This window comes from Xenopus laevis, chromosome 7L (genome assembly GCF_017654675.1).
Source record: "Xenopus laevis strain J_2021 chromosome 7L, Xenopus_laevis_v10.1, whole genome shotgun sequence".
In the NCBI taxonomy this organism is placed as follows: Eukaryota; Metazoa; Chordata; class Amphibia; order Anura; family Pipidae; genus Xenopus; species Xenopus laevis.
Window position 1 is genome coordinate 20788996 of NC_054383.1, and position 12078 is coordinate 20801073.

The window sequence follows — 12078 nt, forward strand, 5'->3', positions numbered from 1 at the left end:
TCAGCCTATGGGGGGGGACCTCCTAGATCCCATTAGGAGTCAATTAGTGAACTTTGAGAAATCTAAGTTTTTTTTAAACTACTTTGACTCAAATTCGATTGAATACGATCTTACTTTGATTCGACTGATCAAAGTAACGTCTGTTCACTGCAGAAAGAAAATTTGTGTTTGATTTTTTATTAAATTTCTTTTTTTCCTTTGAATTTCGAAGTCACGGGAGTTCAAAAAAAGTCTCATTACTTCGAAATTCGACCCTTGATAAATCTGCCCGTAGTATTTTATAGATTAGAACATGGATAATTCTAAGCAACATTTCAAATGTTTTTTTTTAGTAGTTTTTGAATTATTTGCCGCCTTCTGACTCTTTCCAACTGTCAAATAGGGGTCACTCACCCCATCTAAAAACAAATGCCCTGTAAGGGTAGTGGCAGAGGGGGAGATTAGTCACCCAGTGACTAATCTTGGGGCGACTAATCTCCCCAAAATGCCTTCCTGCTGGCAACAATACAAATAGCCAGCGGGATGGCATACAAATCGATTCAGATTTCCGAAGCTGCCTGAAGTTTCCTTGTGAGGCAACTTCAGAAATGTATGCCATCCCTCCAGTGATTCATATTCTTGCCAGAGGGAAGGCATTTGGGGAGATTAGTCGCCCGGTGTAGGAGAGATTTGTCGCTGGACTAAGCTTCGTTCTCACACCACCCAAAGGCTACAAATGTATTGTTATTGTTACATTTTATTACTCATCTTTCTATTCAGGCCCTCTCCTTGGGAGCTAGGGTAATTTAGACCCTTGTAACCAGATAAAATCTAAATAATGCAAAAACCACAAATATTGAAAGATGAAAACCAATTGCAAATTATCTCAGAATATCACTCTCTACATCATACTAGTTAATTCAAAGGTGAACAACCCCTCGGTGACATGTGGCATTTAAAGGGGCACCCACCTGTATTTTTGTATAATAAATATAATATAAATATTTTTGAATAATATATATACATTATATATATATATATATATATATATATATATATATATATATATATATATATATATATATATATATATATATATATATATATATATATATATATATATATATATTGCAAAAGAATCCACACTCATAGGACTTGTGATACAAAAAAGTTGGTATTTATTCAATGCTTCGTGAGCTCGTCTGCGAGCCGAAACGTTGAATAAACACCCCACTATTTTGTATCACAAGTCCTATGAGTGCGGATTTTTTTTACAATTTGGATATTATGATTTAATTTTCCAGCACCTAGGCTCTTATTTGTACTCTGAGTACACCGGTCCGAGAGAGAGAGAGAGAGAGAGAGAGAGAGAGAGAGAGAGAGAGAGAGAGAGAGTGTGTGTGTGAGTGAGTGAGTGTGTGTGTGTGTGTGTGTATACACACACACACACACATTTAAACTTCTCCAATATATGTTCATTCAACATTTCAAGTGGGCGTAAAGCTATTGAAAGCAGAATCTCACTGTATATAGTCTCTGCACTATGGGTTATGACTGGGACTTTCAGTTGCAATTACATTTACAAATAAAACCCTTTTGGATGGAAATTCCCTTTAAAAACAAGATTGTATCATTAATGGCCATAAATAGGGGTTGCTGACTTGCAGTACAGGTATGGGACCTGTTATCCAGAATGCTTGGGAGCTGGAGTTTACCGGATAATGGATATTTCTGTAATTTTCATACCTTAAAGAGGTTGTTCACCTTCCTAACACTTTTTCAGTTCAGTCATCTGGTTGTTCACCGTATATAATACTTTTTTCAATTACTTTCCATCTTTTATCTTTTGCGGTTTTCCCAAAATGTAAGTTTAAAGTTGAATGTTCCTGTGTCTAGTGTCTCAGTGATCCAGGAGCATCTGAACAGTTACAATTTTGCAACAATTAATTGATACATTTCTCAGCAGTATCTCTGGAGTATTAGCAACTATTGTATCAATTGTATTCTGCTCAGCAGGGACAAAGCTAACACATGTATCAACTAAATGTATCAATTTAAAACAGTTAAAGAGTCGGCGACCCCCCATCCCAGAGCTGCTTTTGAAGGTTAAAAATTAAACTTTATACTTCAATATTATGAAAACTGTAACAAATAGAAAGTAAATGGAAAAGGTATTTATTTCAGCTGAACAACCTGAAGCCAACTGAACTGAAAAAAAGTATTTGAAGGTGAACTACCCCTTTAAAGCTGGCCACATGTGCAAAGATCCGATCGTTTGAGGATTCCCCATCTCCGAACCGGCCACTAATCTTTCAGATCAAATAAAGTAGAAAAGAACAGATCAGCCAATGTTCTGCCCCTGACAGTAATCGTACGAAAGTTATGTCCGACAAAAACTAGTGACAGTCTCCCATTGAAGATCAGCAGATCGGCAATACACGCAGAGATATTATCGGCAGCCAACAGAAATCTTTTAACCTGTCCGATCGACCAAAAGACCGATCTCCGTGGGACGATAAATGTCAGGACTCTCCACACAGGGTCCGAAAATTGTACGAATCCTCGATTCATATGATTGGATCTTTGCTACTATGGCCAGCACTTTTATTTAAGCAGCCCAACTGACAGGCTTTTGGTGGGCAATCCATTCTACCATGTCTGATAGTATTTTGGCATTTTTTCAGATTGTTCCCCCGAAAAATACTTTTTTCAATGACTTTCCATAATTTTTTTTCAAAATATAATCTTAAAGGGCACCTGGTGGGTAAAAATCTTAACCCTTAACCAAAGGTGCGGGCTATTAGAGCAGACATTCAGGTTGGGGAAAACCGTAGTATAATATTTTAAAAATGCCCTCCAGCCACTTCTATGCTACCCACACCAGGAGGGAGCTCCCGGTGTGAGCAGCCATGTTGTGTCACTTGCATGTGCATATTGCGCATGAGACGTCATTCGCATAACGAGCAATTTGGGGCACATTTTCATTATGTGCATGCGAGAGACCGGACATGGCTGCTCGTACCGGGAGCTCCCTCCCGGTGCAGGTAGCGTAGCACTGGCGGGGGGCATTTTTAAAAAATAAAACTACTGTTATCCCCAACCGGAATGCGGACACCTTTGGTTGGGGATAACATTTTTACCCAACAGGTGCCTTTAAAGTTGAATGTCCCTGTCTCTGGTGTTTGAGTATGGCAGCTCAGTAATTCAGGTGCAGACTCTGAACTGTTACAATTTTGCAACATTTAGTTGATCCATTTCTCAGCAGCATCTCTGGAGTATTAGCAACTATTGTATCAAGTCTAACAGCTGCCTGTAATGAAACCCAGAGATTCTGCTCAGCAAGGACAAAGACAAGAAATGTATCCATTTAGAACAGTTTACAGGGTCGGCGACCCCCCTCCCAGAGCTGCTTTAGAAGGTGAAAAATGACACTTTACACTTCAATATTGGAAAAACGGGCTCACATAGAAATTAGAAAGTAATTGGAAGAAGTCATTATTTCTGGTGAACTGTCTGAAAACAACTAGTTGTTTGAAGATGAACAACCCCTTTAAGGATTCAAGCCAAACAAAAAGTCTTATTGTTTTTTTGCTAGAATATCCAGCCAGAGTGGGGCTGCATACAACCAGTGTAATTTAGCCATCCACACATGTGACTTATTTACATAATATCCAGCTGATTGTCACATGTGATGAACAGTTGCACATTATGCAACTGCAAAAAAAGCATTCATACATTGGAGCACTATTTACTCATATAATCAATGTATAATATCAATGTTAGGGATGCACCAAATCTACCATTTAGGATTTGGCCAAATCCCTGAATCCTTCATGAAAGAATCGTCCGAATACCGAACCAAATCCTAATTTGCATATACAAATTAAGGCCGGGTAAGGCAAAAGTAGGTAAAACATTTTTTACTTTTTTGTTTTGTGATGAAAAGTCACGTAATTTCCCTCCCTACCCCTTATTTACATAAGCAAATTAGAATTCAGTTTGGCCAGTCTCAAGGATTCGGCTGAATTAGAATCCTGCTGATAAAGGCTGAATCCTGTTCGATTTCCAAACCGAATCGTGGATTCGGTGCATCCCTAATCAATGCACTACTGTATATACCACTGCTCTATCCCAAAACAGCTCATTTTGTCTTCATTATTCCCAAAAAGCAGATCAATGCAGGGCTGCCTTAAGGTGGCCATACACGGAGAGATTCGTTCGTTTGGCGATGTCGCAATATGGGCAATATCGGGCTGATCCGATTATGGGTCCTAGGGCCCAACGATCAGATCCTAATGAACGGGAACGGGCGGTCGGATTGCGGGACTGCATCAACGAACAGATGCGGCTGCAATCCGACGGGATTTTTAGTCCCATCCGCTCTCGATCGGGGAAGCCTGTCGGGGGCCCCCATAGATGGGCCAATAAACTGCCGACTCGGTCTGTCTGCAGCTTTTATCGGCCCGTGTATGGCCACCTTTACTCTGCTGTTTGGAAACCGGTAGGGCAACTGGGATATTCGAGTGTTGTAGTTCAGGAGGGTGGCCACTTAATGGGTTTTGTTCCCCTTCCCCTTCAGTGGTGCAGATACTTTCAGAGAATGAGGCAACAGGGGATCATTTACAATAAAATTTATTATTTATTCTACATGTTTAAAAGGACTGGCCACATGTTTTGTTCTAGTTGTCTAAGACCTACTTTCATATATCTAAAATAAAAGTTAAGTATAAATCTTTGAATACGCAATAATTCAATTTAATTTTGTCAATGGCACCTTAAATAAAGTCTTCCTTTTTGACTTAGACCCGTGGAATGCAGCACTTTTGCTGGTATGTATGAATGTATACATATTTGAAACGTGACCAAAAATACAATTTTCCCTAATAAAAAAAGTTCTAAGCAACTTACACAATAGACATTAATAACAAATGTTAAATGGCTTTAAATTTATTTGTGAATATAACTTGTTTGGGTTGTTTGCCTTTTAAATTTTTAACTATAGAGAGTGATAGCCTGAGACAATTTACAATTGGTTTTCATTTTTTATTATTTGTGGTTTTTGAGTTATTTCGCTTTTTATTCAGCGGCTCTAGCAAATGACCCTAGCAACCATGCTTTGATTTGAATAAGGTATTGGAATATAAATAGGAGAAAACCTGAATAGAAAGATGAGTAATAAAAATTAGCTAATAACAAGCTAAGTAGCTATAAAAGTAGCAATAATAATACATTTGAAGCCTTACAGAGCATTTGATTTTAGATGGGGTCAGTGACGCCCATTTGAAAGCTGGAAAGAGTCAGAAGAAAAAGGTAAATCATTCAGAAACCATAAATAAGGCCCAAGAAAAGTTGCTTAGACTTTTCAGATTTCTTTGCTGTCAACACCATTTTTTTTGTAATGATAACAAGTTTGACAGTCTATTTGCCAACTAAAGTCCAAAGGGGGATTCACAAATGTGGAGTAAACTGAAATTGGAGAAAGAGATATTATTGGAGTTAAAATTGATTTAAAAGAACATCAAATTCCCAAAAGCCTTAGTCTATTGTGTGAATATGACAGTTTTGTACCCTTTGGCTTTACACTGTCATTCCAGAACATCACTCTAATGCATCTGGAGTAACTAATTTCTCCCGACAAATTCTGAGCACAACCGACAGCAATTTGAAGTTGGTGTCTACGTTTTACGAAGCTATTAACTCAATTTTGGTGGAGTTAATAATGTCAGTTTCAGAAAGATGGAGTCGAACTCACCTCAGTTTTGCAAACAAGGTGTTTTCTTACCCTGTACTTAAAGGGGAACTAAAGTCTAAAATAGAATTATGCTAGAAATGCTGTATTTTGTATATTAAACATAAACATTAATAACCCCAAAATAATTACCCCAACTTTGAATTTGCATGTGTTGTCTGGAGTATATTGGTGCTCCAAATTCATTATCTGTGGTGTCCAGAATGACAATTTACTACCAGAGCATACAAAACCACAGTATTCCAATGTAGTGTACAGGTGGCCATAATAAGTTGGAAGCTTTTATGGACCATCTTTATGCTTTTTGGGGATTTGCCATTCTTTTAATGTGAATTTGGAGTACCAAATGACTCCAGGAAAATCTGACAGAGCAATTTAAGACAATCTGAAGCTGGTGTAAATTTTTTTAACTGTTAAAATTTTCAGTAGCATCCACATAATCGAGTAGGGCTTTTGTAAATTTGACATAATTTTAAAATGTATTTAGAGAACCAAATTAGTCCACACAAATCAGTGAGACTTATTACAATTTGATGTTGGTGTTTTTTGGCGTTATTAATTGCATTTTGGGCAATGCAAAAAGTAGGGTGCTTTTACTGTGTTTTTTTTAAACGAATCCTGAACAAGAAAAAATGCATATATTGTGGTTAAAACATATTTTTGACGCAACTAAGTGTGTTTTTTTCTGTTACAAACACAACCCTCTGTTCTATTGATAGTTGAATGCTCGTTAAAGGAGAAGGAAAGGCTTGCAGCACTTGGGGGTGCCAAATGTTAGGCACCCCAAGTGATTGTAGTTACTTACCTGAAACCCCTGGCTGGTGCTCCTATCAGTAGAAAACTGCACCAGCCCGGGGTTATACCAGTGAGCACCACAAAAGCGATCCTCTTCCATTTTCCTCCTTCTTCGCACGGCTGTGCATGCGCAGTAGAACGAAAAGCCAAACTTTAACTAAAAAGTCGGCTATTTCGTTCAACTGCGCATGCGTTTACCCGGGAAAATTTGAAGAAAGAAGATCTTTCTGCTGATAGGAGCACCGGCCTGAGGTTTCAGGTAAGTAAATAAAATCACTTGGGGATGCCTAACATTTGACACCCCCAAGTGCTGCAAGCCTTTCCTTCTCCTTTAAGAGCAAGAAAATGCATCATGCTGCATCTACACAAATGCAATAAAATGCAAATGGAGTAAAACACAACTCATGAGTACAGCCAGGCAGAACACAATGGAATCAATTAGCGAATGCTTTAACTTGCGCTCACACCTGTGTTTAAACGCAAAGAAATTCCCATGTGTAAGAGCCCTTAGGACAAATTCGGAGTAAAATAGTTGTTTATGCCATAAAATCCTCAACTGACAAATTAATCTTTTTTTTTTTTAATTTATGCCAACCCTATGCCTTTTTTTTACATTAAAAAGTTAGAAAGCAACATTTTAACTCTTTCTTTATAAAATGCAATATTGTTTATGCCAGTAAAATGTCAGTAGTACCACAAAACAAAAAAAGTACAAGAATGTGTTCTGATGTATTCTTCTTTAATTTGGTATGCAAAAAATGTAAAGTTTGGTGATACCTTTTATTGGCTAACTGAATAAGTAACAATTGCAATTTTTCAGAGCACACAGACCCGGAGGCCTGTATCACCAAACTTTACATTTTCTGCATTTTTTCAATGGCTAACACAGTACAACATCTTATAATTCGGTATGCCAAATTCAAGTGCTATTGGGAATGGCAGTTTAACATAGAAATCCGCCATAGTGACAAAATGTTGTAATATCTTTTTGTAAAGATGACATTCTTTTACCTGCTAAAGTATTTCTTACTCCACTTTTTTAAAACCACCCATGCCTTGATTGTGTTAAACATCAGATTCAAAAACATAGGATTAAAATACCTAAATGATGTTGCTGCAACTCTTTGATATAAAAAGAAAATGTGGCATTTGGGGGATTGTGAATAATAGAAGAACACACTGAAAAATAAATTCTGATATATTAAAAGGTTGCAGGCATTGCACTTCAGAGCTAAAAAGTATTAATTGATTATATTCTGCCCGTAAAAATGTACTGGGTGTTACCATGGCACAACATTGGTATTTTGGAGAACTTATTTTGTGTTATAGCCTTAAAATTATTGATGACATGGAGTAAGCTGATGTCTCAAGCTTTGCACTTGAGTAGAATACCAAGTTGTAGTGTATAAGGTGAATGGATGAAGTGTTTTTAACAGTGATTTATTTAACACTTCGACTGCCAGCATTTTTTTGCAGGCTTAAGGGTGCTTTGGGAAATGCTGGTTGCTATGCAACACACTTTTGCCACAGCATAACCTTAAATTGAAATACAGATACTACTCGTTCGGCAGGCTGCCCCCTTTCTTGCTGTTGTAGAATCTATATCATTGCCAGGGAAAGGGTTAAAAAAAACAAACACCTGAATTGTAAGCAGTTACATCTTCCTGGTATCTAAGAGGTTAACACTCTATTAGTATAGAGAAGTATAGAGGAATGCATCAGATACCACATGTCTGATATAGTAGAATTAGTTTCTCATTCTTTTCTGGAACAATGTGAGACTTGGCTAATCTGAAACCAATTCAACAGAAACCAAGCAATTGTTAAAGAGATAGTCAACCTGAAGTTTAACAATTTAAAATTTTTTTCTATTTGTCTTTGTACACTGCCCCTCTCCAGCCTGACATTTAAAAATGCTGCCTGGTTGTTAGGGTCACTAAACCCAGCAACCGGCAAGTAGGGACCCAAAGCAGAGTACAAAGGCAAAGGAGCAGCCTGAAGGCCATTTAATGTAAGATTTGGGGGTTAGCACCAGCCTGAAAGCTGAGTGAAATTTAAGATAAATATTTTTTGGCATCCAAGATGCGCTTGGGGCTATAGCAGCGTTTTCTTGTTTATTGGCATGAACCACAAAGTTGTGCTTGCACCTAAAAAGCATCAGACCCACTATTCTAGTAAGATCATCAACAGTTCATTTCCTGGGCTGTAATTTAAACTGCCATGGGGTTGCTAGGGTAAGCAGGACCCTAACAACCAAACACTTTCTTGTGGTTACCCAATGCAAAAACCACAAAGAACAAAATAAAGGCCAAAATGCAAATTGTCTTTAGCTGGCCATGCACATACGGATCTGATTTTAGTGGCTCACCAACCCTGACCAATATTCATGTACTATGGATATTGGTCTGTTTGGGGATCAGTCACGTAATATCAATCATGTAGTAAACCGCCATATCTGTGTTTGGTGCATTCACAACTGAAAATCTGATGAGGAGCCGCAGCTTCTCATTTTCCCGTTTGATTGCTGTCTGAATAATAGAAAAGGTAGTCATGGGGTTTGTGGCCCCTTGTAGCATATCATTCCATTAGGCCCCAGGGCCGATAGGCCCCATACCTACAAATAGGGTTGCCACCTTTTCTGGAAAAAATATATTTATCTTTTTTTCCCCTATTAATAACATTGCGATCAACCATCATTTTTACCGGCCAGGCTATTTAATACCAGCCAGATGGCAACCCTACCTACAAAGATTAACCAGTGTATGGCCACTTTCATTTACAATACCACTTTTAACTTCATGCTGAATGTCAATGTTTACTTCTCCTTTTTTGGCTAGATATATTAAGCTAAAACAACCATGTTGATAAACTCTAACATCCAACATAGCCAATCAGCAATTTGGTTGTGTCTGCAGCCAACCTGCACAATATCTGTTCTTTTTTAGGTTAGGGCAGAAAGGACATGGGTACTTATTATTAATAATAATAATAATAATAATAATAATAATTATAATCCACATCAGCGTTGTCCAACCTGCAGCCCTTCAGCTGTTCATAAACTTCTCTCCATCGTGCTGTAAGTTAATCTTCAGCTTAGCTGGGGGGCTCTAGCCTTTCTTAGCCATGTTGCCCATATTTTCCGACTCCAGCCCAGGATCTATTGGCCCATTCAACAGTTACTGATTCCGAAATCCAGTCTGTGCAGGTTCAGACATAATGGCAACTAGTAAGTTGTAGCCAGGGGTGTAACTACAGAGGAAGCAGACCCAGCGGCTGCAGGGGGGCCCAAGAGGTATAGGGGGCCCCATGAGGCCCTAATTCATATACAATTTCAACAAATATTGGTAAAACAGATCAACCGCTATACATTTTGGGGGTCTGAAAAATTATTTGCTGTGGGGCCCAGTAATATCTAGTTACACCATTGGTTGTAGCTGCACATTCGGTGCCTGAAAGCTGCACTGTCAATAGCCATGAACCCTTTAAACTGGAAAAGTTGTGTGAAATTCCGGTAAAATCAGGAGCACTGACATTACTTAAGTAATATATCTAAGAAAACAGCACTAAGATGTTTCTATGGAAAAGATAAAAACACTCACGTTTTTTAGTTACACTTGCAAGCTTCCAACATAAGGGAATTCAAACAACAGCATTATATTCCCAAGTAGTAACCCATAGCAACTGATCCAAATTTCTTCTTGCAGTTGACCAATCAGAGCTAATTGCTGACTGGCTGCTATGGGTTACTTCTCCATAGTAAAACTACTCTCTCTGGTTTTGCACACACAACATATGGTTGAAGGGAAACTATACCGTATTTATGAATAGGCTTTGCAATAAAACAAACATTTACCGATAGCCACTGGGATTCTTATTTATCTTTGTATATTTGTTATTTTGAGCCATAGCTGATCAGATGAGTAAATCTCATCCAAAGACTAATAAAGTAGTGTTCTTTGTAGACTAAATGAAACATGGCTTAAAGGAAAACTATACCCCCCAAACAATGTAGGTCTCTATTAAAATATACTGAGTTAAACAGCTCATGTGTAAAACCCTGCTTCATGTAAATGAACCATTATCATAATAATATACTTTTTTAGTAGTAGGTGCCATTGGGTAATCATAAATAGAAAATTGCCATTTTAAAAAATAAGGGCCGCCCCCTGAGATCGTAAGATTCACTGTGCACACATACAAACCACATGTAAGGTCACATGAGCCAATTAACAGACAGAGTTCTGCCTTTTGCTTCCTCACTTCTTCCTGTTACAGTTAGTGTTGTAGTATTTCTGGTCAGGTGATCTCTGAGGCAGCACAGATAGAGTCACAAAATGGTGGTTCAAGGCATGAGATGTAAAAGGGCAATATTTATGTAAATATATATTCCAGTTTGGTAAGATTCTTTAATATGTCATTCAATTTGATATAAACTATCTGTTACTTAAGTATTCATTTCGGGGGTATAGTTTTCCTTTAATAATCTCTTAGGCATGTCAAATAAATCCATGTGAAACATAAGCTGCAGTCATGGGCAATAGCCTCAAGGGGGTAATTATATTGGGGTTAGCCCAACAATGGCTTTAAAAGTGGAGTAAAATGTTTGTTTTATGTGATAAGATTCTGACGGTACAAATCCTCCAAGGTCTGAAAGGCAGTTTTTATTGACACCTTCACCAAAGTGCCTTTTTAACATATTTAATCTCAAATAGTATTTCCACGAATTGGTGTTGATAACGCAAAAACATTTAAATCAACTTCAGATTGTTGCAGGTTGTTCAGATAAATTGGAGTGATTTGCAAATTCAGAAAAGTGGTGCACAGTTCCCACCAAGGTGTACAGGTATGGGATTTGTTATCCGGAAACCCGTTATCCAGAAAGCTCAGAATGATGTGACGGCCAACTCCCATAGGCTCTTTTTAACCAAATAATTCAGATTTTTTTAAAAAAATATTTATTTCTCTGTAATAATCAAACAGTACCTTGTACTTGATCCCTACTAAGGTATAATTAATTCTTACTGGAGGCAAAACAATCCTATTGGGTTTATTTAATGTTTAAATGATTTTTTAGTAGATCCCAATTAAGGAAAGACCCCTTATCTGGAAAGCTCCAGGTCCCGAGCATTCTGTATAACAGGTCCCATACCCGTACAAATCTTATTCACATGGCTCCTTTCATCTTTCTTACTAATTTTACTTTTATCCACATTTTGTATAAACCACCTAGAACACTAATCACCAACCTCCTAGTGACTTTGAAGCAGGTGCTTATTTTTGCATTCCAGGCTTGGAGGCAAGTTTTGGTTGCATAAAAACCAGGAATACTGCCAAGCAGAACCTCCTGTAGGCTGCCAGTCCACATAGGGGCTACCAAATAGCCAATCACAGCACGTATTTGTCACCCCAGGGACTGGTTTCATGCTTGTGTTGCTTCCCAATTCTTTTTGCATTTGAATGTGGCTCACAGGTAGAAAAATTGGGGATCCCCTACCCTAGAGGGCATTTGGATGTCTGATATACTCCATAGGGGGTCAATGTGATGTATCGTTAAA